We start from the raw sequence: 24859 nt of genomic DNA, 5'->3' as shown, positions 1-24859 counted from the left end.
ATGACCTCGTTACATTGTGATGCAATATGTTATTCCATTTGGAAAGATATTTCATTTACGCTACTATAGTTGCAGTTTGAAGTCGCGCTGGTAATTAAAAAATATTTAAAGGTATTAAAAAAGGTAGTAAAAGGTATTAAATTCAACTTAAGAAGTTCTGTATATACCCTGTGTAAAATGTAAATAACTTGCATCCTAATATTTTTAATGATATTTATATAAGCACACACACAAGTGAATATTAATGAATGCAAGCAAATAGGTCATAACAGCAGGACTGGTGTTGAGCTCCAGGTAGGGCTGGGACGGTATGGATTTTTTTCTAAAGGCCAGTTCACACCGGGACGATTTTCGCGTGCGTTTATCGCCGACGTTTAACGCCTCGTGACTAAACAAAGGGCGCCAATGTGAGTGTGCATACCGACGTGCAAAATGGCAGGCGTAAAAGCGTCATTTAAAGGGGTGGTAAAACACATTCTTTTGAAGGCTTGACTGTGTTTGTGGGGTGCACTGTAACATGTGTTCATGCTTCGTTTAAAAAAAAATTGCCTTATTTTTCATATATTTGACCTTTATTCTACACTGCTCTGTCCCTCCTTGTAAAACGGTCTGATGCTTTCCGGGTTGTATGAAGCCAGTCCCTCAAAAATACGCGATGGGCTCAGATTGGTTAGCTTGCCCAGTGTGTTGTGATTCGCTAACCGCCTAGTGCACGTTTGTCGGAAACGTCACGCCCCTTACCGGAGGCTGTGCTTTGGTCAGTAAACAACGGCGTCAATAAAACCATATGAGCCCGAATCAGACCCAGAACATTTGAGAGAAGATGATCGAGCATAACCTGTTCAGTCCTCAAGAGTAAAGACTGCGGATCTATAATGATCTCTACTGAATGGCACTTTAACTTTTGTATTTTTAGAAAGATTATAGCCAAATATCTGTCGCAAGAACTAACCCAAAACGAACACTAAGCACTGGCTTTAACTAGTAAGTTAGCCAAATCACACACAGAACCATGTTTAGCATGCCTGAAGATAAACAATAAAAGCTCTAATCAAAGAATCATTTACACTAATGTCAGGTTCGCTGTTGAGATTTTAACATTAGTGTTTGTAACGTTAGGTGTTCGTCGGATAATGTTAAGTATGAATGAGCATTCAACAGACTGGTTTGCAGAACAGTGTTGTCATCTGTTTACTTCCTTGCTACAACCTATTACAGGAAAACACATCGATGAAAAATAAATCAGACTTACAGGTTGTGGCCCGTAAACAGCTTCTGTTTGTAAATCCAGCTTTCAGGACAAGCCGTTGTGCATATCCTGTATTGAACTCGCGAAGTTTGTGGAAGTTTGTGTTGTCCTCCGTGAAATGTGCAGCGCGCGCGTCGTGCATCCACGCACCGGCAGTGTTTTTTTCACGCAGCTGACGTTGTGCAAATCTGGCATTGAAATCGCGAAGACGGTGGATGTTTTCCTCTGTTAGATGTGCTGCAGGGAGCCCCGCGCGCGCCTGTTCCCCGTCTCAAACACACGTGCATATAACATGCTGTTTAAACACTCTGCAACGCACCCCCGTCCCAAGGAAGGCTGAACAGAGCAAGTACCCCAGACCTGCAATCCGGATGAAAATAACAGCGTTTCCTCGGCATCGCGGCAACAACACTCCAGCCTAACTATACCACAACAGCGCCGCGATACAAAATGGCCTCACCCCGCCTTATTTAATATTCTCGGAGGAGGGGTTTATGTAAATATTGAGCCTAGTGATGTCAACAACCCTGGAGGAATGTGTGTAGTCGCCTGCTGGCCGTTTGCTGTAGTTCTCAGAAACTGATTTCTTTAAAAGCAAATATCTCCCTTTGCTTTAAACTTTGAACGTTGTAACTTTGCAGATGTTGTTTATGCTCAAGCAGCAACATTACACGCTAGCTAAAGTTAGAATAGTGAAATCGTGGTTTACCACCCCTTTAAAAAAAAAAACCCGCCTCGGGTTCGTTTTTTTATTTTGACGCGGCGCGTTAAGAACTGGCCGACCAATGAGATCCGCGCTTTTGTTCACGTGCCTGGAGCTGCTGAAGTGACAGTAAAACACGACTTGGTGGCGCTCAAGCACAAAACGGTCTTGCCGAGCACACATTGATACGACGAAGAAGTAATAAGTAGACAATAGGGATGGGCATTTTTGTCAATTTCTCCTTTCGATCATCGATAGGTCTCAAAAACGAGTACTCGATTACTCGGGGGCGGGGCATGTGCAGGGGGCGGGGCATGTCCGTCATTGAGATAATGAATACCGTTATGAAAATGGTTGTTGACAAATACAAACGTGATATGAAAACAGGTATATGAAAACATGAACATATAAAACAAAAAATAACTGCTAGATTATGATGCATAAATGTCTTTGAAAAAGAAACATCTTTATAAAATGACCGTCTCAAATAACCAAGTCAGTAATATCGAGCATTGCCTTTGAGCTGAAACTGTGAAATAACACCACCCTGCAGAGCTTGCTAGCTGTTTAATAAAATCAAACAAACGCACCCTATATCAATATTAATATGAAGATTATTATGAACCTATTACGATATAAATCAACACAAAAGGACGTGAATGCGCACGTGAACTTCAGCGTGCTAGATTTTACAGGCGAAGGGTTTGAAACGGAACATTTTGAATGCTCTCTTCCCTTAACAACGCTGATACACGGACAACGAAAGCACACAGAATCAAAATGTTATTAAAATCCTGTTCTCATTATAATGCTTTGACAGATTGACTCTGCACATCATGAACTTAATTTTATTATTCATGATCGAAGCATTTACAGACATCACTGCGCGTTTTCAAACTCATAACGAAAATCAACTTTAAATAAACTAGGTCTACTGTTAAAAAATACGAGAACAGTATAGCACTGCTGCATTACTAATGTCAATGATTCTGAGAAAGAAATAGCCTATCTGAAATGAATATCTGTCTCTAAACCATGTCGAGCTCGAGCATTCATGCGTTTGAGCTGAAACTGAAGAGAATGAACAGCCGGTATAACGGCAGCGCTTTGTTAGCTTATTAAGCTCAACCAAACGCGTTTTATATTAGATTAATCAGATATAGACAACATAAAAGTAATCTTACAACGTGCATCTGCAGAAAAGGACGCGAATGCGCACATGAACTTCACGCGCTAGTCTGAGTGTTCTCGCTAGTTTCTCTGTGGATCAGCTGATACACGGGGAACTAAGCACAGATCATTTACAGCATTTTCCACGGTGTTCTCATTATAATGCTATGTAGGCTATGACAGATTGGCGCTGCACATCTTGCACTAACCATTTAATGATCAGTGATTCCTGACTTCACTGCAGTGCACGCCTCAGTTTCACTTTATTTCGCCGTGGTCTGGAGGCGTGCTGTATAACGCTAACCAATCAGACCTCCGGTACCGCGCAAAACAACGCAATAACCAATAAAAAAGAGACAATTTTTTTTTTTTTCAGGGCGATCATCGTTCTCATGATCGATGATCGCTGTCACGTTCGAGTACTCGATTACTCGACCACTGTTGCCCATCCCTAATAGACAAAGAAGATGATGAGCTGCTAATGCTGCTTGCCAGTTAGCAAAAAGTGTGTGAATTGTTTTGGCCATAGCCATAATATGTCTATGGTTTTGGCAAGCACGTAAAAACTACGCTTCTGACACTCACTTGTCACACAGAAGAAGAAGAGAGACAGTTTTTACGAGCTTGCCAAAACCATAGACATATTATGGCTATGGCCAAAACAATTCACACACTTTTTGCTAACTGGCAAGCAGCATTAGCATCTCATCATCTTCTTTGTCTATTAGGGATGGGCAACAGTGGTCGAGTACTCGAACGTGACAGCGATCATCGATCATGAGAACGATGATCGCCCTGAAAAAAAAATATTTGTCTCTTTTTTATTGGTTATTGCGTCGTTTTGCGCGGTACCGGAGGTCTGATTGGTTAGCTTTCCTGTAGCTCAAACAATAGAGCAATGGCACTAACAACGCCAAGGTCATGGGTTCGATTCCCAGGGAAAGCAAGAACTGACAAAAAATGTGTACCTTGAATGCAATGTAAGTCGCTTTGGATAAAAGCGTCTGCCAAATGCATACATGTAAATGTTACCGTTATACAGCACGCCTCCAGACCGCGGCGAAATGAAGTGAAACTGAGGCGTGCACTGCAGTGATGTCTGGAATCACTGTGTATTGAATGGTTATTGCAAGATGTGCAGCGCCAATCTGTCATAGCCTATAGCATTATAATGAGAACACGATGGAAATTAGAATGCTGTAAATGATCTGTGCTTAGTTCCCTGTGTAGCCTATCAGCTGATCCACAGAGAAACTAGTGAGAAGCGCGTGAAGTTCATGTGCGCATTCGCGTCCTTTTCTGCAGATGCACGTTGTAAGATTACTTTTATGTTGTCTATTTGGTTAATCTAATATAAGAAGCGTTTGGTTGAGCTTAATAAGCTAGCAAAGCGCTGCCGTTATACCGGCTGTTGTTCATTCTCTTCAGTTTCAGCTCAAACGTATATTTGATGCTCGACATGATGGTTTAGAGACCAAATTCTTAGGCTATTTCTTTCTCAGAATCATTGACATTAGTAATGCAGCAGTGCTATACTGTTCTCGTATTTTTTAACAGTAGACCTAGTTTATTTAAAGTTGATTTTCGTTATGAGTTTGAAAACGCGCAGTGATGTCTGTAAATGCTTCGATCATGAATAATAAAATTAAGTTCATGATGTGCAGAGTCAATCTGTCAAAGCATTATAATGAGAACAGGATTTTAATAACATTTTGATTCTGTGTGCTTTCGTTGTCCGTGTATCAGCGTTGTTAAGGGAAGAGCGCATTCAAAATGTTCCGTTTCAAACCCTTCGCCTGTAAAATCTAGCACGCTGAAGTTCACGTGCGCATTCACGTCCTTTTGTGTTGATTTATATCGTAATAGGTTCATAATAATCTTCATATTAATATTGATATAGGGTGCGTTTGTTTGATTTTATTAAACAGCTAGCAAGCTCTGCAGGGTGGTGTTATTTCACAGTTTCAGCTCAAAGGCAATGCTCGATATTACTGACTTGGTTATTTGAGACGGTCATTTTATAAAGATGTTTCTTTTTCAAAGACATTTATGCATCATAATCTAGCAGTTATTTTTTGTTTTATATGTTCATGTTTTCATATACCTGTTTTCATGTCACGTTTTTATTAGTCAACAACCATTTTCATAACGGTATTTTCATTATCTCAATGACGGACATGCCCCGCCCCCTGCACATGCCCCGCCCCCGAGTACTCGAGTACTCGTTTTTTCGAGACCTATCGATGATCGAAATGAGAAATTGACAAAAATGCCCATCCCTACTTTGAAACCAAATATTCCGCGATCATCTTGTAATTTAGCTCCTCGCTCTCGTGAAGAATATGATCTGACTGCTGCTGATGTGCTGAGACGCCCGTTAGTTTGGCTCAAGTGGCACGTTCAGTTTTTTAATTGTAGTTGGTCTTAGAGCCCTGCAAGGGCCTCAACTCTAGGCCCTAGCCCGGCTGTGTCCGACAGCTTACCAAAACTATCGGCCCGAGTCCCGTGAATTAAAAAAAAAAAATGGTATCCTCCCTATTAGGCCTACACATTGTTGCAGCCATTAAAATAGTTCAGTTTTGTTTTTAATGTCAAAATAAAGAAACGAAACAAAATATAACTACTAAGTTAATTTAGAAAAATGTGTAAAGCATTTTGTTTGTTTGTTAAATTAAAGTTTTAGTTTTTTTAAAGTAATGACCAAGCGGCCAGCAGCTGACCGTGAGTTAACCACATGTTTGATCAATTTAACCTCTCAAATAAGCACTGGACTTGTCTTACTTATAATAAAATCCATAGATACAGTATAAAACACTTCAAGCATCACGATGTTGGTTTAAACATTTAGCCTACTATTAACACCACCACAGTAAAAAGCGGAGGCAGGCAGATGCTGCTCGCAACGGTGCAAATTAAACAAATAAAGTGAAGTGACGTGTTTTTTTTATTCATTTATTATTTAATTAATTTTTTTATTTTAGTGCCATATATAACCTTTTCTTTTTTAGTAAACATTCCTCCCAAAGTAGTTATATTTCGTTTCTTTATTAAGTTAATTTAGAAAAATGTTTAAAGCATTTTTTTGTTTGTTAAATTAAAGTTTTTGTTTTTTAAAGTAACGACCAAGCGGACTGAGTGAGTTAACAACACATGTTTGATCCGTTTATCCTCTTAAATCAACACTTCACTTGTCTTGCTTATAATACGTTTTTTTTTTTGAGTAAACATGTTCAAAAATAAATAAATAAAAACAGCCAGGTTGTCTTAACTTAAACCTCTCCGCAAAATTAATATAAATCTGATCTTCAATTATTGCGCTAGCTTATGCGCATTTAACGGAGTTCACGTCAACGAAAGCAACAGATATGAGCTGCATTATAGGCTATTCATCAGCTCATTTCAAGATCAAAGACCGCAATATCAGAACGAGTGACCTTAGCACTGTAAGAGCATTTAGTCTCATTCGTTTTAATGAAGATGATTGTGTTTTTTAGCATCTAAGATGTTAGGCCGTTTGCGTGTTGGCTTGCTTTACTCATTTGTGGTGATACTCTAAAAACTGTGCGAGCCATCTTGACAGTCGAGGTGGAATTGGTCTCATGTTGTTTCCACCAGCGCTGCACACCTCATTGTTTCTTTCAAATAATGAATGTCTAAAATATAAAATGAAGGAAAAAGCCCGCGTTTGCGGTATGACGTGAAAATTGGCCCGAAGCCCGGCCCCAGGGGTAGAAATAGGGGCTCTAGTTAGTCTGTTCTATAACTGAACAGAATTATTTTTACTAGCTACTGTAATATATCAAAACTGGGACGTAACAGACCTGTGTGTTTTGTATCACTAGTTCATTGCCCGCTCGTGGAGCATAAAAGCCCTGCCCGCGTGAGGCGCGCCGCTTCTCCAGATTCCAGCCTTTATTAGAGAGAAGGATATGTTCAGCTCCTTCCCTCCGAAGCTTCAAATATTCGATGTTGATTACTACCAAAGCTTCGAAGCTCAAAAAATGGTATTCGGACCAGCCCTACAGCCTTGATAATTTTTGCTGAGAGAGCAGGTCAGATCACGACTGAGAGATCTGAAGAAGGAACAGCATAAACAAAGACAAACAAACACATTTTTATTTATCGGTATTGATCAGTAATATATATTTATTTGTTCATGTTTATATTTCCCATATTTTTACTTCATCAAACAATAAACTAACGACTTTCGTGCACACACCAGCGCATATAATATAATATATTATTTATATTTATAGTTTTTATATTTCATATTTTTAACATAGGCTATTAATTTAAATTTACAATTTACATCTCGTGTGCGTTTTTGTCTCAGTGGTTAATGAAGATTATTTAACGAAAGCTCAAGGCTATTTCATTTAACAAAGTGTCGTCACTCGCTGCTCACACTACCGTGATTGTATATTATGCTACTTTTATATATAATATATAATTAGCCTAGAAATCTAGACACACCCTAGCGCCAGAAAATGTATTTTGCCGCGAGTGTAGTCTAGCAACTCTCGGTAGACCTGCGAGCTGGAAAAACCAAACTCTGGTCAGGCCAATCACAGCGTGTGTAGAGTTGTTGGGCGGGCTTAACATAATGACGGCACGTCACGGCAGAGTTGCGGAGGTTCTGCGTGCTACTCGTAAACAAAGCTGACGAACAGCGGTCTATTGAATCGGCTTTGGCCGCGACTCTGGAAGACTTGGAGTTAAGCTTTTCTTTGAGAAAAGAACAAAGAACGGCACTGAAGTCATTCTTAAGAAAAGAAGATATGTTCGAAGTTTTAGTCTATCAACTAACGTTAGCTCGGCTTCACCTTCTTCTTCGCTCTGGTTGGTTGTGGCGCTCATGCCGCTATCCAATTGCGTGTAGAGAGAATATGAAAGACAACCGTTTATCCCACCCCTCGGATTGAGCCCGGTCAATGGTGAGTTTCCAGACCCAACATCTTGATGTGGGTCTGGCTTGTCAGGCTAATATATAATATGAATATTATTTATTTTTTATATTTTATAACATTTACATATTTATATTGATTTACATATCTCGTGTGGTGTGCGCTTTTGTCTCAGTGGTTCAAGGCCATTTAACGAAGACTTTTTAGGCTAATTTAACGAAGACTTTTTAGTAGGGGTGTAACGATTCATCTACTACATCGATGTATCGATTTTTTTTTCCTATGATCTAACTACATCGATCTGTGCTCGGCAAGTTGGCCTTCCGGACGACATAAATCGATCTAACATCGTTTTAAAAGGTAATCAATCGATTGTATCGATAATAGGAAATAACGCATTGGATTTTAACACGTCAGACTTTATATGGATGTTTTTTCTTAGCACTTTTAATAATAAAGGCGTTAAACGTTACTCGATTCAGTCTGCCTATCTGTGACATCATCGCAACGCACCAGCAGCAGCGAGCGCTGAAAAAACAAAACATAGTATGGCGGATGGCAGAGGAGAAGATAACGAGCGAGAAATTATCAAGCCACCAGGAGAAAGCGCTACCTGTACTTTCAACCCTTGCTTGTTACCTGTGCATTCCTGGCACCAGTGTGCCAGCAGAGCGAGTTTTTGTACTGCTGGAGACATAATGAACGCACAGAGAAGTGTTCTGCGGTCAGATCATGTTGATATTTTTTAAAAAGAAATCTGTAGAGTCATTGAAGGGTAGTTGGTTACATTTTATCTTTTGTTAAATATTGTTTGTTTATTAAACTGAGAGTTAAACAGGTTCAGCCAGTTTATTCAACCTGAAGAAATGTTGGTTGCACTTTATTTTTGATATTAATATTGTATTTGTATTATTTTAATGTTGAAAAACAACAGCAAAAGTAGCAGGTAAACCTACTATTAATTAAACCTGAAGAGAAGTTAGTTGCACTTTATTTTTGATATTAATATTGTAATATTTTTATGTTGGAAAACAAAAGCAGAAGTAGCAGGTTAACCTACTGTTGAAATGTTGGTTGCACTTACTGTGCTTTTATTGAAAATGTATTGAATATTTAAAATGAGAGCAGAAAAGGTTAACTTCCTGTTAATTCAACCTAAACTGTTGGTTGCACTTTATTCAGATAAAATTTGAATGCATTTGCCATTAATTGTTGTTTACTTGTTTGTTTATATCCATAATTAATTGATACCTGATTCCCTTACAAGAAACAAAAGAAATCTAAGAAACTTCACCTGCACTGACCAGTGTCCAGATATTTATTTCAGTTACACAATTTTTGGCTAAAAAGTTACTGAATCGATTTCAAGTCACTGAATCGTTTTGGATCGTATCGTTCTAAAAGAACCAATATCGTCCTTGAATCGTATCGACAACCTCAAATCGTGATACGAATCGAATCGTTGTTAAAATGAATCGTTACACCCCTACTTTTTAGGCTAATTTAACAAATAGTCGCTGCTCACACTACCGTGATTGTATATTACTTATTATTTATATTTAAATTACATATTTTTACATATTTATATTAATTTATATACACGTGTGCGCTTTTGTCTCAGTGGTTCAAATATTTAACAAAGGCTATTTAATTAAACAAAGAGTCGCACACTACTGTGATTGTAAGCCTGCCAGATGGATATCTTTTTCGATTGCCTTTTAATGAAATTGGAATTTCAGAATCACAAAGCCTACTTATATTTAATTGCCTACAATAGATTATTTATTGATTATATTGAATGAAATTTCGCAGGCCCAGCTTATTTGTAGTCAATCTTTCCCAAACAGAGTTGGAAGAGAGTTTAAACTTACCAGTACTAAGGAGTGCTGAGGCAGCTCCAGCTCAGTTTGCTCTTTCTGAAGCCGTTGTTTTTTTTGCCAGCTATGGGAGAAAGCGGTCACCAGCGGTCGACACAAACCCACGGCCCGGAGGGTCCATTATTTTTCTACATATATGGATTTGATATACCGACCACATCCACCAACACTTGAAAGGAACCCAGAAGGCGCTTTGACAAAGGTAAGAAGACTATAGACCCTTTTCACATTTCTGGGTTTCTCAGAGAGGAAGTCATCATCGTTGGGTTAACTATTAAAGGGGGGGGTGAAATGCTGTTTCATGCATACTGAGCTTTTTACACTGTTAAAGACTTGGATTCCCATCCTTAACATGGACAAAGTAAAAAAAAAAAAAAAAGTTGGACGTTTGATGGAGTATTTCTGTGCCAAAAATAGTCCTTCCGGTTTCTCATAAGTTTCGGAAAGTTTTTCTCGAGTGTGGGTATATGTGACGTCAGATGGGGGGGGAATGTCCTTGTACGGGCCGTACGGGCTCTTCTCCTGGAAGGGCGCGCGCGACTAGAGCGAGAGAGTAAACGCTTTAGGGAAGCCGCTGCGCTGCAGTCACAGGACTTCACGAAATCAACAATGTCACCAAAGACGACAATGGTTTATTTTTCGGCGACAATGGTTTATAAACAAGGTACAGTTCAGTACAGGGGTGTTAATAAAGGCCTTCTGAAGCGAATCGATGCGTTTGTGTAAGAAAAATGAGCTGCTGCTCCCCGTCCCCTTTCAGGAAGAGGGCGGAGCTTCAAGAGCTGGTGTCAGCAGCTCTGATTACCTCACGCAGACACACACAGAAAATGTCAGAAACTGTTCAGCCTTTCATGATCAAACCGGAGTCGGACAATGCTGGAGAGACTCAAGAAGAAGTGACATGTAGAATGAGACAGGACGTTTCTGAAGGGATAGTTGATGAATTTATGAGTTAACAATCTTCAAGTCATTGATTAGCGTATTCAGTCATGATAATCGTGGGAACTGCTGTGAGATGCACAGAGCCAGAGAATATCTGCTGCATGAAGAGAGAACAGGTATAGTTTAGTTTAACTACAGTTATAACTTATGTTGTCATCTTGCTTTATGACATGCTATTCCAGGGCGGGTTTATGTAACTTTTAGGGATAGCGTAGTCCTTAAAAAGCGATTTCTGTAAAATGAAATATCTCTCTTTGCTTTGAACTTTGAGCGTCGTAACTTTGCAGATGTTGTTTATGCTCAAACAGCGACATTACACACTCACTAGGCTTGCTACGATAGTCGGTGTTACCGGTGTTCAGAGTCAACATCACTTGCCCACCGTGGCACCGCCCCAGCGTCGTTTAAAAAAAAAAAAGTTATAGTAATAAAATAATTTAGTTCAGTTAGAGAACAGACAATACAAATTAAAACTGAACATGTCTGCTTAATAAAGCATGACCCGACCGTGAGTCTAGGCAGGAGTCATTCATCAGAGAGTGAGGACTGAGATGATCGCGGAAGATTTGATTTCAAAGCGAAACGTAAAAGCGCCTATTTAAGGGAGTTTGTCATTTGTTTTGTTGTTGTGTTTTTCATAAAAAATAATAGGCTAATGAACCCACAATTCAAGCAACCCGCCTCGCAGTGTGTGCATTTACGGACGAATTTCATTCATGGCCTCACAGAGCGCGCATTTACGGACGAGCTGTCATTCACGGTGTTCAGTTTTCAGTTGCGTTATGAAAGCCCGAGCGGTTGTGTGTATGTTACTTTCGGTTTGATAGAATTAGTGATTTAAAAGCCCCCGCCGGTGATACCGGTATTACCGGTGTTGTCACACGTCGATTAACCGGTGGGGAAATTTTCACATCCCTAACACTCACTAAAGTTAAAGAAGTCCAATCATAATCAACCACCCCTTTAACTACTGTTAACAAATGAAACCTTATTGTATAATGTTAACAAAATACCCGGGTGGAAAATAGCAGCTTGCTAAAACCGATGCATCTCTCCTTGTTATATACAGGGTTAATGTTTTATTGTGTACTGTCCCTGTTCAAATAAAATAAATAATAATATCAGTAAAACTTCAGTTTGTGTTCGCTATTTATACACTTTAATATTGTTCTTTCACTCTAAACAAAGTGCACAATGAAGCAGATTACTTTACATTCACAATTTAAGAAGCTGCGCTTTTCCATTTCTGACTAAATTATAGCAAACAAAATGGAATATAGCTCAATATCATTTAATTAGCCAACATTACGGTGCTGATTTCTTGGCAATTAACCCTTAATCGGCCCTTGGGGTCCAGCTGACCTCACTGGACTTTTCCTCCATTTTTAAAATGTGTTCCCTTCATCTCAGGGCTATGAGACTCTGTGATTTTTCCTAAATAATCTATCTAAACATGCACAAAAAATCTGGGCTTGATTTGGTTAAAAAAAAAATTTGGTGTGTAAATAATACATTTACCGTTTAAGTCCCTCTGGGTTTTTTCACTTTTTTTGTCAAAATAAATTAACTAAATCCAGTATAAATCTGAAAATGTTTACATTTATATCAAGGTCTGGTCCTAGAGCATAAACACAAAGTAGAACGAACATGTGTGTCACTGCAACAGAGAGTATTTTTATTGAAATTGGCAAATAAAATCAACAAAACTGGCATAAATCTGAAAGATTTTCATACATAAATGAAGGACTAATACTAGAGCACAAATGCAATATGGAACAAGCATGTTCACTCACATACACACACACACACACACACACACACACACACAAACACAGGTGTCTGGAGCATTTTTTAGATTTTGGCAATGAATGGGGGAAAAAATAAAAAATCAACTAAATCCAGTATAAATCTGAAAATGTCTACATTTATATCAAGATCTGGTCCTAGAGCATAAACATAAAGTGGAACGAACTTTCTGTCTCATACACACACACACAAACACACACGTGTGTGTGACTGCAACAGAGAGCATTTTTATAGAAACTGGCAAATAAAATCATCAAAACTGGCATAAATCTGAAAAAATTCCACACATGAATGAAGGACAAAAACTAGAGCACAAATGCAACATGGAACAATCATGAGAAAGAGGGGGAAAAGGGCAAATAAAAGAAAGATGAAAGGCAGCTTAACTTTTGCATAACTTTCCTATGGACCTCTAGTGGATAATGTGGTCATTGCACTCTCTCTTTAACTATAATTCCTAAAGTTTTTCCACAAACCTACAGATGACAGAATTCTATCCCTAACACATAGAGCAATGTCCAAAAACTATTTATATTTAATTAAGATCATCATTCAAGTGATTTTTTCATAAAAAAAAAACAATTTTTAATGAGCCAATTTATGACATAGTTAAGTATTTGTGCTGTAAATGAGTAAAAAACTACCAAATACTCACAAAAACACAGCATAAATGTATAGTTGAGAAGTAAATAAAAAAATATCTAGTTTTCCATGTAAAAAATATATATATTTCCTTATGCAATCGCTCTGTAAAAGTTTGGGGTCTATCTGACCCCAAGGGACTCAAACGTAAACCCTACTTGAGGGACGATTAAGGGTTAAAACATCAAACTATGGAAGGATATCGCGGACAATTTTCAAAAGGAACTGCAAATTGTATTTGCAATTGCGTTTTCAATTTGTGGACGCATAATATGTGACACAATCCAAACGCAATTCCAAATCGTGCATTACCATTTGCATTTTCGTTTACGCAAACGCACAACGACTGCCAAATTTCAAATGGAAAAGCAAAGTCTGTTTGCAATTGCATTTCCAATGTCTTGCAAGTTATGACCCTGCCATTTTGGAATAGCAATAGAAAATCACCTATTTGCTTTTTCATTTCCTCTGTGTCCTGCCACAACCTGCACAAAATTCAAATGGAATCGCAATCCCCTTTGCGTTTGCATTTCCGATGCCTAACACAGTCAACTGTCAATCAGGCTTGAGGGCGGGGTTTATTGATGTAGTCGGAAAGTAGGCCACGCCCTCAAGTGGTGGAAAACCAAGGACTTTTTCATCATTATTCATTCCTTAGAACATGGGGAGAAATATTCTATTCTATCTATTTTGCAAAAACAACAAAAAAGTCATAAAAAAGTCATAAAACTACTGTGTAGTTTTTTGCACTTCAAACAAAGCCAAACACCTGGAAATAGACTATTTATCACCTGCCAACCAAACAAAAAGAAACCAAAAGAAGACTGCTCTGGTAGCCCAAGGGCGGACAAGGGGTATGTTTCTGAGGGACAATGTGGGACACTGCCTGGCGCAGCGGTGCCCCACCCCACGGGCAGACTCACTGATAGTGGTTTACCCATTTCTAGCACACAGCACCTTACATGGTATTGCCCTATTCCCCTAAACATGTGTAATTGCTGATGTATGCTCATGAATAGGCCAACCACTGTGTATTTTTTTTCTAAATAAAGATTCATAATATTTTGAACATTCAATGAATTGACAGAAGCACTTCCACTTACGATTTACTTTAGCTATTTAATTTTATTTATTTTTCATTACAATTTATTCACTTTAAATAAATTATAATATAAAATTATAGGATTAACAGGAATTGCAGTTCACTCTAAAAAAAAAAAAAAAGGTTCTATATGGCACCAAAAATGGTTCTTGGCTCGTAATCATAGGGGAACCTTTTTTAGTGCTATATAACACCAATTTTGGTGCTTCAGTGGTTCTTCTTCAGGGAAGACCAAAAGTAAGTCCTCTCATTTTTATTTCTGTATATTTGATGAAATTGTAACTTTGACTAGGAAGGTCATATCTCAACGCACTGTCCTGTTACCTAAATTATTTCTTAGAGGTTATTTGTTTATTTAAAAAAATATTAACTTTAGGTAAGTCACTACAATTTTCTCAGTGTCCTCATGCTATTAGCTACTTAGCCAAGTGGCAATTTGGCATGTGTTTGCTTATTTTTTGCTTAAAAACTAAATCCTGTTACTTTCAGTCCTGTTACTCATATGAAAAATAACAGGACTGAGTAAAAGTAACAGGAGTGAGTAGAGTCCTCTGTTTTGTTGATTTAAAATTGTGAATATTAGTTTATATATAATATTTACCTGATTTATGAGTTTTACAGTTGAAATTAGGAAAGAATGTGACATTTAGCACACACATGGCTATGTACACTCTCTCTCTCTCTCTCTCTCTCTCTCTCTCTCACATACACATACACACACACACACACACACACACACACACACACACACACACGTATTGTCACTCATTCCTGTTACACAGTCTTCATTCCTGCTACCAAGTGGTCATTCCTGTTACAAAAATTTACTTTTTTTCTAAAACAAAATTGTTAAACAACTGTTTTCATCAGTTTTGTTTTGGTCCATCATTTATAAAATTGTTTAATACAACTAATTATTTAAAAACAATAATAAACTTGTGGCTTCAGTCTTCTTTAAAATGAAACAAAATATTTTTGTTTTTTATTCAAATACACCTTCATATAGAGTGTTTTTTTTATCACAAATATTAATTATTTGAACATATAACCAACAATTTCTTTAAAATATTTACTATCTTGAAGGGAAAACAAAGGAATTAATTGACATGATTTTAAACATGCTTTTTAAATGGCACATGAGTTTTGGTAACAGGACTGAGAAAACATACATCCATCTTCTGCTTAGAAACCTTGTAAAGAGCTAAATAAAGTTACCTGAGATTGACCAATACTAGGGATGTAACGGTACACAAAACTGACGGTTCGGTACGTAACTCGGTTTTAAAGTCACGGTTCGGTACGGATTCGGTACAGCAGTTTTACAAAATTGCTTTTTATTAATTTTTATTCAACAGTGGTTAAATGAGAAAAAATGTTGTCTGTCCTTAAATTAATTCAGTTAGAACTAAAAGTTTCTTAAAGATAATGCTGTAAACTATATTGGGAGCCCTTACTTACATATTGCTATTAAAGATTAACAACAGAGCCCAAACTATTAGCCTAAATTCAGTTGCTATTTATTTTTAGATATAATAATCAACACATAAGCTTCACATAAGGCAGTTTTTGCATTAACTTCTAAATCTAATTATTATTATTTTTTCTCAAATTTGTTGTTGAAATATAATCATTTAGTGGCTGTAATTTTCATGACAGGTTTATTTAAACATACATTAAATAAACAAGACATCACTAACAGGCTAAGTAGTAAATAATGAATATACAGGATAATATAGTGCATGTATTCAGTGAAAGAGTTAATCTCTCTAGTGAACTAACAGCTGTGGACACTGAATGACTTCTGAGGTAAACTTGACACTGTTTACAAGCTGTTTTATTGTCTTTCCGCGGTTGAAACACCGATGGAGCGATTACACAACATATGATACGTTTTAGCAAGTTGTAATGTATCCTCAACATACCTTAAGATATTAATTAATATTTATTCTTTCTCAAGCGGCAGCGCGCGGCTCGCCAGTGAACGTAATCATCTGTTCCTGATCGCGTTCACTCGCGCGCTGCCGCTTGAAGTGGAACTGATACCCGTCTATCAGTCACGTCATATTATAGAGCGTTAAAACTGCATTTATCGTTTGAATTTCGTGATAAAATGGACTGAATACTTAATATGTTCGTGTGGGAACTAGGATTGAAGTAATGTTCGTTTGGCTGCCTGGGGCTCGAGGATATAGAGCGACCAACTTTTTTTTTGAGCAAGCATTGATTATGCGTGACACGGTCTCAATTTGCGGGACGCATGAATTGGGCTTCAAACGCGCTACGCGGGACGGGTGGTCACCCTAGGGTGATTAATGTCAATCCCTGACTAAAGCTAAGAGGACTTTGGGAAAACCAATCCTGTACTTTTTGCTTGATTCACATAAACAGGGACAAATTCACTTTGACATGAATGGAAAGGACTGCATATCACCTCACATGTGAAATTATTAATATGGACGGATTCAGCTACTAAGCATGGCATTCATGGCTTAATAAACTTTCCTTGTCTTTTCATCATTTCAGGTTGCCGAAAATGTAGTAGGCAGAAGGTGTTCCTTTTTGATCGTATAACTGGGGAACGGATAAATGAGGTAAAATATGTTCTGTAAGGCTGCTTTCTTGTCTCAATGGCTGATTCCGACCTTTCAAAGATAATACAACAATATGTTATGCCCTATTCAGTGATTGCATAAACAGAATATTTATTACTTGTGTTTGTGTGTGCAGGGGAAAGCCGAATTGAGAGTCCACTGGTTGCCTTGCACTGTGTGGTAAGTCATGTTTTATTAATTATTTAATTCCATTGCGATGCAAATTAGTCCATTCCATGACTAATACAATGTAGGCAAAGTTCAACTGGTTTCTTGCAAGCAGCATGGAAGTTCATGTCAGTGTTGTCTGTGGCAAGAGAAAACTCCCTGGTCCTGTAGTTGATCCCGTCAGTAAATCATCCTCTGAGGTAGCCTTTAGAAAAACTGTGAGGTCGATTGTCAGTACTCAGAAGCAAATAGCGATGAGGGGGAGGCATTTGGAAGAGTTAGATCTGGCAGGTAGGCCCTTGTAACCTTTAGGACATGCATTCCGATGATGAAAAATTATGGAGGAGGTAAGGAGGTAGATCATTCTCCCATTTGTCTTTAAAATTATGGAATAGTCTTCCGAGCATTCCAAATTCAGACTCCGAATCAGAATATCTGGAGTGTCTTTAGACTGGACTGAGAGATTGTGTCCTAATTTGAAATGCTCAGAAGACTATTCCATAATTTTAAAGACAAATGGGAGAATGATCTACCTCCTTGTCTTCATTTAGAATATTCTATTTGTAAGATCCTGGAATTTTTTGATTAACACAATGGATTATAGGTAATGAGGAGCTGGACCTTTCTGGGTAATTAATAGAATTCTAAAATTAGCTGACAGACAGCCAATGTATGGACAATAAAATGGTCCTGATGTGATCATGTTTTCTGTTTCTAGTAAGTATAGCGGCTAGCTCTAGCTCTGAACTAGCTTATTTATTGAGCCTGCAGGACATCCACTCTGTAATGCATTACAAAAGTAGCAGTGATTCATGCACACATAAATTAATCTTTCGGCATCTGAAACTTGTATGTGTCATAATTTAGTTTTTCTAAGATGGAGAATCCAGTTGTGTGTGCTGGAAATGTTATTTTTAAAGGAACATAAGAACATCAAACATAAGATCTGTGTTCTAAACTGTTGTAGATGACATAACATTTTCCTCATCCCACCAATGACAACTTAATCCCTCAGTTTATCAGAAACATTTTTAAATCAGTAAATTTGGAAATACATGGCTTTCAATGTACAGAAACTGAATGGAAAATTGTGTAACTAGAGCTGCCAGACAATTGTAGTTTAGGAAAAAGTACCATCTTTTCCTGTGAGATGCAATGTTGTATAAAAAAGTGTAAAATGAAAATACACCAATTAAGTCCATGTACCTCAAATTTGTTATTAAGTAAATTGAGTAAATGTACTCAGTTATATTCCACCACTGGGCTTAACCAGGGTTAATGCTACTTTAACAAGCATCAATACATTTCAATGAACTCTCTAAATTGAACCCAACAGTGATTTTTTTCTCTCTCTGTGTTCTAATGAAATTTTGTGCACTATTTTACAGTGGCAAAACCTGGGATGACACATGGGAGCCTGCCAGTGAATTCCTATATGTTATGCCCAAGTCCCCAGATCCCAACCAGCTTTCAGCATGACAGCCTAGTCACCTGGACTCATCCACTCATCCTCATGAAGTTTATATTTGAGGGGCTTTTTTTCTTCTTTTTTTTCCTTCTTGCTTTTCATTAAAGTGTTTTGCACAATACCCGGTCTCTTTTTGGGTTTATTTTCTTAATGTGTTTTAAAAAAATAAAAAATCTTTAGCATTTTTCATGAAATGAAAGCTTTAGCGTAAGTTCTACTTGGAAGACTCAATTGTTACGTCACTTATTACCTTTGCATCTCTCCAATCATGTGCAAAAACTTGCAGTACAAAAAATCGGTACTTACACATGTCTGAGTTTGCAGATGCTGATGCCTACATTCACCTCTCCTCCACACCACCACCACCAGGATGGTCCCTTCTCCTCCTCCACACCACCACCACCAGGATGGTCCCTTCTCCTCCTCCACACCACCACCACCAGGATGGTCCCTTCTCCTCCTCCACACCACCACCACCAGGATGGTCCCTTCTCCTCCTCCACACCACCACCACCAGGATGGTCCCTTCTCCTCCTCCACACCACCACCACCACCAGGATGGTCCCTTCTCCTCCTCCACACCACCACCACCAGGATGGTCCCTTCTCCTCCTCCACACCACCACCACCAGGATGGTCCCTTCTCCTCCTCCACACCACCACCACCAGGATGGTCCCTTCTCCTCCTCCACACCACCACCACCAGGATGGTCCCTTCTCCTCCTCCACACCACCACCAGGATGGTCCCTTCTCCTCCTCCACACCACCACCAGGACGGTCCCTTCTCCTCCTCCACACCACCACCACCAGGACGGTCCCTTCTCCTCCTCCACACCACCACCAGGACGGTCCCTTCTCCTCCTCCACACCACCACCAGGATGGTCCCTTCTCCTCCTCCACACCACCACCAGGACGGTCCCTTCTCCTCCTCCACACCACCACCACCAGGATGGTCCCTTCTCCTCCTCCACACCACCACCAGGATGGTCCCTTCTCCTCCTCCACACCACCACCAGGATGGTCCCTTCTCCTCCTCCACACCACCACCAGGACGGTCCCTTCTCCTCCTCCACACCACCACCACCAGGACGGTCCCTTCTCCTCCTCCACACCACCACCAGGACGGTCCCTTCTCCTCCTCCACACCACCACCAGGATGGTCCCTTCTCCTCCTCCACACCACCACCAGGACGGTCCCTTCTCCTCCTCCACACCACCACCACCAGGATGGTCCCTTCTCCTCCTCCACACCACCACCAGGATGGTCCCTTCTCCTCCTCCACACCACCACCAGGATGGTCCCTTCTCCTCCTCCACACCACCACCACCAGGATGGTCCCTTCTCCTCCTCCACACCACCACCACCAGGATGGTCCCTTCTCCTCCTCCACACCACCACCAGGACGGTCCCTTCTCCTCCTCCACACCACCACCACCAGGATGGTCCCTTCTCCTCCTCCACACCACCACCAGGATGGTCCCTTCTCCTCCTCCACACCACCACCACCAGGATGGTCCCTTCTCCTCCTCCACACCACCACCACCAGGATGGTCCCTTCTCCTCCTCCACACCACCACCACCAGGATGGTCCCTTCTCCTCCTCCACACCACCACCACCAGGATGGTCCCTTCTCCTCCTCCACACCACCACCACCAGGATGGTCCCTTCTCCTCCTCCACACCACCACCACCAGGATGGTCCCTTCTCCTCCTCCACACCACCACCACCAGGATGGTCCCTTCTCCTCCTCCACACCACCACCACCAGGACGGTCCCTTCTCCTCCTCCACACCACCACCACCAGGATGGTCCCTTCTCCTCCTCCACACCACCACCACCAGGATGGTCCCTTCTCCTCCTCCACACCACCACCACCAGGATGGTCCCTTCTCCTCCTCCACACCACCACCACCAGGATGGTCCCTTCTCCTCCTCCACACCACCACCACCAGGATGGTCCCTTCTCCTCCTCCACACCACCACCACCAGGATGGTCCCTTCTCCTCCTCCACACCACCACCACCAGGATGGTCCCTTCTCCTCCTCCACACCACCACCACCAGGATGGTCCCTTCTCCTCCTCCACACCACCACCACCAGGATGGTCCCTTCTCCTCCTCCACACCACCACCAGGATGGTCCCTTCTCCTCCTCCACACCACCACCAGGACGGTCCCTTCTCCTCCTCCACACCACCACCACCAGGACGGTCCCTTCTCCTCCTCCACACCACCACCAGGACGGTCCCTTCTCCTCCTCCACACCACCACCAGGATGGTCCCTTCTCCTCCTCCACACCACCACCAGGACGGTCCCTTCTCCTCCTCCACACCACCACCACCAGGATGGTCCCTTCTCCTCCTCCACACCACCACCAGGATGGTCCCTTCTCCTCCTCCACACCACCACCAGGATGGTCCCTTCTCCTCCTCCACACCACCACCACCAGGATGGTCCCTTCTCCTCCTCCACACCACCACCACCAGGATGGTCCCTTCTCCTCCTCCACACCACCACCACCAGGATGGTCCCTACCATACCTCACAGGGGGTCGGCTGCGCCCCTGCCTACATCTTCAGGCAGGAAATGCAGATTCCGTACCCTCGGATTGCGAGCTACGCACAGGGCTTATATGCCAAATAACTTTATATCTCAATACTTGCTTGTTAGGCTGTTATTAAATGCATGATTGTTACGTTATTTTGCCTCCCGAGTCTTTCTGGTAGAACTGCACAACAGCCAGGAAGTGTGAGAAGTGTGTGTAAGTCTACTTGCACTATTGGTCTGGTTTGCCAGCCATGAATAAATACTAAAGAAATAAATAAAAATACTACAGAATACTACTAAAGCTATTAAAATGTCACTTAAATGTTGTAGTCCTGTTTGAAATGTTCAGTTACAATATTATATATTAATTCCTTTAACATTTATAATTGTCATTAACTATTTATATTTGCCTTGTATTCACAGCAAAATAATTTAAAATGAATCATATATATATATATAGTTTTATTTTGGGGGGCCATTTGTTCTTCAAAGGGAAGAAAATAATTTATTTTCTGGTGGCTCCTGGTTTGTTTGTTTTTTTTAAAAAGAAAAGAAAAATTAAAGTCTTTAAATAGTTGGGCATATCAATACATTCTGGGAAATTTGTACAAAGTATGTGCAATCATCTTTAAATGTTACAGAAGCATTTTATTTCATTAAGAGATGAACTTGCATCTGTTTAAAACAAAATGCTGCATGCTAGAATAACTATAAAGAGTAGGCTACTTGTCTTTTTCTAATTATAAGGTAGGCGGGCTCCCTGCAGTCGGAAGAGCCAGTTTAAAAATATATATATATTATTATTATTTATTGCAGAACTTATAGGCTACATACATGATGAGGGAAAGCGTTGTTGTATTTCTTTCAGTGAAAAATAACAACAAAATAAATAAATATGCTGGACGTACATCAAAAGTCGGAAGAGCTTGTAAATTCCATATATGGACATGTGTGACGTGATTTTGACATTTCCTTGGCACAAGCAGGACAAGCTGTGGGTGGAATAATCCATCCATCCATCCATCATCTTCCGCTTATCCGGGGCCGGGTCGCGGGGGCAACAGTCTAAGCAGAGAGGCCCAGACTTCCCTCTCCCTAGCCACTTCCTCCAGCTCTTCCGGGGGAACTCTGAGGCGTTCCCAGGCCAGCCGGGAGACATAGTCCCTCCAGCGTGTCCTTGGTCTTCCCCGGGGCCTCCTCCCGGTGGGACGTGCCTGGAACACCTCCCTGGGAAGGCGTCCAGGAGGCATCCGAAATAGATGCCCGAGCCACCTCAGCTGGCTCCTCTCGATGTGGAGGAGCAGCGGCTCTACTCCGAGTTCCTCCCGAGTGACTGAGCTCCTCACCCTATCTCTAAGGGAGCGCCCAGCCACCCTACGGAGAAAGCTCATTTCGGCCGCCTGTATCCGGGATCTTGTCCTTTCGGTCATGACCCACAGCTCATGACCATAGGTGAGAGTAGGAACGTAGATTGACCGCTAAATCGAGAGCTTTGCCTTGCAGCTCAGCTCCTTCTTTACCACGACAGACCGGTACATCGACCGCATTACTGCAGAAGCTGCACCGATCCGTCTGTCAATCTCCCGTTCCATCCTTCCCTCACTCGTGAACAAGACCCCAAGATACCTGAACTCCTCCACTTGAGGCAGGAACTCTCCACCCACCTGAAGCGGGCAAGCCACCCTTTTCCGACTGAGAACCATGGCCTCGGACTTGGAGGTGCTGATTCTCATCCCAGCCGCTTCACACTCGGCCGCAAACCGTCCCAGTGCACGCTGAAGGTCCTGGCTCGAGGAAGCCAACACGACAACATCATCCACAAAAAGCAGTGACGAAATCGCGTGGTCCCCAAACGGGACACTCTCCGGCCCTTGGCTGCGCCGATAAAATTCTGTCCATAAAAATTATGAACAGAACCGGGGACAAAGGGCAGCCCTGCCGGAGTCCAACATGCACCGGGAACAAGTCTGACTTACTGCCGGCAATGCGGACCAAGCTCCTGCTCTGGTCGTACAGGGACCGGACAGCCCTAAGCAGGGGGCCGCCGACCCCATACTCCCAGAGCACCCTCCACAGGATGCCACGAGGAACACAGTCGAATGCCTTCTCCAAATCCACAAAACACATGTGGACTGGTTGGGCAAACTCCCATGAACCCCCCAGCACCCTGGAAAGGGTATAGAGCTGGTCCAGTGTTCCACGACCGGGACGAAAACCACACTGTTCCTCCTGAATCCGAGGTTCCACTATCGGCCGAATTCTCCTCTCCAGTACCCTGGCATAGACTTTCCCGGGGAGGCTGAGAAGTGTGATCCCCCTATAGTTGGAACACACTCTCCGGTCCCCCTTCTTGAAAAGAGGGACCACCACCCCGGTCTGCCAGTCCAGAGGTACTGTCCCCAACCGCCATGCGATGTTGCAGAGGCGTGTCAGCCAAGACAGCCCCACAACATCCAGAGACTTGAGGTACTCAGGGCGGATCTCATCCAACCCCGGTGCCTTGCCACCGAGGAGCTTTTTAACCACCTCGATGACTTCAGCCCGGGTGATGGACAAGTCCACCTCTGAGTCCCCAGCCACTGCTTCCTCAACGGAAGACATGTCGGTGGGATTGAGGAGATCCTCGAAGTATTCCTTCCACCGCCCAACAATATCCCCAGTTGAGGTCAACAGGTGCCCATCTCCACTGTAAACAGTGTTGGTAGGGCACTGCTTCCCCCTCCTGAGGCGTCGAACGGTTTGCCAGAATCTCTTCGAGGTCGACCGATAGTCTTTCTCCATGGCCTCACCAAACTCCTCCCAGGCCCGATTTTTTGCCTCCACGACTACCCGGGCTGCAGTCCGCTTGGCCTGCCGGTACCGGTCAGCTGCCTCCGCAGTCCCACAAGCCATCCAGGCCCGATAGGACTCCTTCTTCTGCTTGACGGCATCCCTTACTTCCGGTGTCCACCACCGGGTTCGGGGATTGCCGCCTCGACAGGCACCGGAGACCTTACGGCCACAGCTCCGAGCAGCCGCAGAGACAATGGAGGTGGAGAACATGGTCCACTCGGACTCAATATCTCCAGACTCCCTCGGGATCTGGTCGAAGCTTCGCCGGAGGTGGGAGTTGAAGATCTCTCTGACAGGGGGCTCGGCCAAACGTTCCCAACAGACCCTCACAGTACGTTTGGGTCTGCCGGGTCTGTCCAGCTTCCTCCCCCGCCATCGGATCCAACTCACCACCAGGTGGTGATCAGTTGACAGCTCCTTCCCTCTCTTCACCCGAGTGTCCAAGACATACGGCCGAAGGTCTGATGACACGACCACAAAGTCGATCATCGACCTCTGGCCTAGGGTGTCCTGGTGCCACGTGCACTGATGGACACCCTTATGCTTGAACATGGTGTTCGTTATGGACAAGCTGTGGCTAGCACAGAAGTCCAATAACAGAACACCGCTCGGGTTCAGATCAGGGGGGCCGTTCCTCCCAATCACGCCCCTCCAGGTGTCACTGTCACTGCCCACGTGGGCGTTGAAGTCCCCCAGTAGAACGATGGAGTCTCCAGTCGGAGCACTTTCCAGCACCCCTGCCAGAGACTCCAAGAGGGCCGGGTACTCCGCACTGCCATTTGGGCCGTAGGCACAAACGACAGTGAGAGACCTATCCCCGACTCGAAGGCGCAGGGAAGCGACCCTCTCGTTCAC

At 42.1% G+C, this 24859-nt stretch overlaps 1 protein-coding gene across 4 annotated transcripts in view; it reads left to right on the top strand.

The window, feature by feature from the left end:
* Positions 1–18743, top strand: part of LOC307132578 (uncharacterized protein) — a 38523-nt gene extending 19780 nt beyond the window's left edge. For all 4 annotated transcript variants that reach the window (XM_079826994.1, XM_079826995.1, XM_079826996.1 and 1 more), the window contains 4 exons: positions 9968–10105; positions 16919–16986; positions 17123–17166; positions 18543–18743. The gene's annotated coding sequence lies outside the window, so the exon portion shown is untranslated. The remainder of the gene's footprint in view (positions 1–9967; positions 10106–16918; positions 16987–17122; positions 17167–18542) is intronic.
* The last annotated feature ends 6116 nt before the right edge of the window (positions 18744–24859 follow it).

This window comes from Gobio gobio (genome assembly GCF_949357685.1).
Source record: "Gobio gobio genome assembly, chromosome: 10".
In the NCBI taxonomy this organism is placed as follows: Eukaryota; Metazoa; Chordata; class Actinopteri; order Cypriniformes; family Gobionidae; genus Gobio; species Gobio gobio.
The sequence above is the reverse complement of the archived record's forward strand: the minus strand, read 5'-3'. Positions and strand labels throughout refer to the sequence as shown.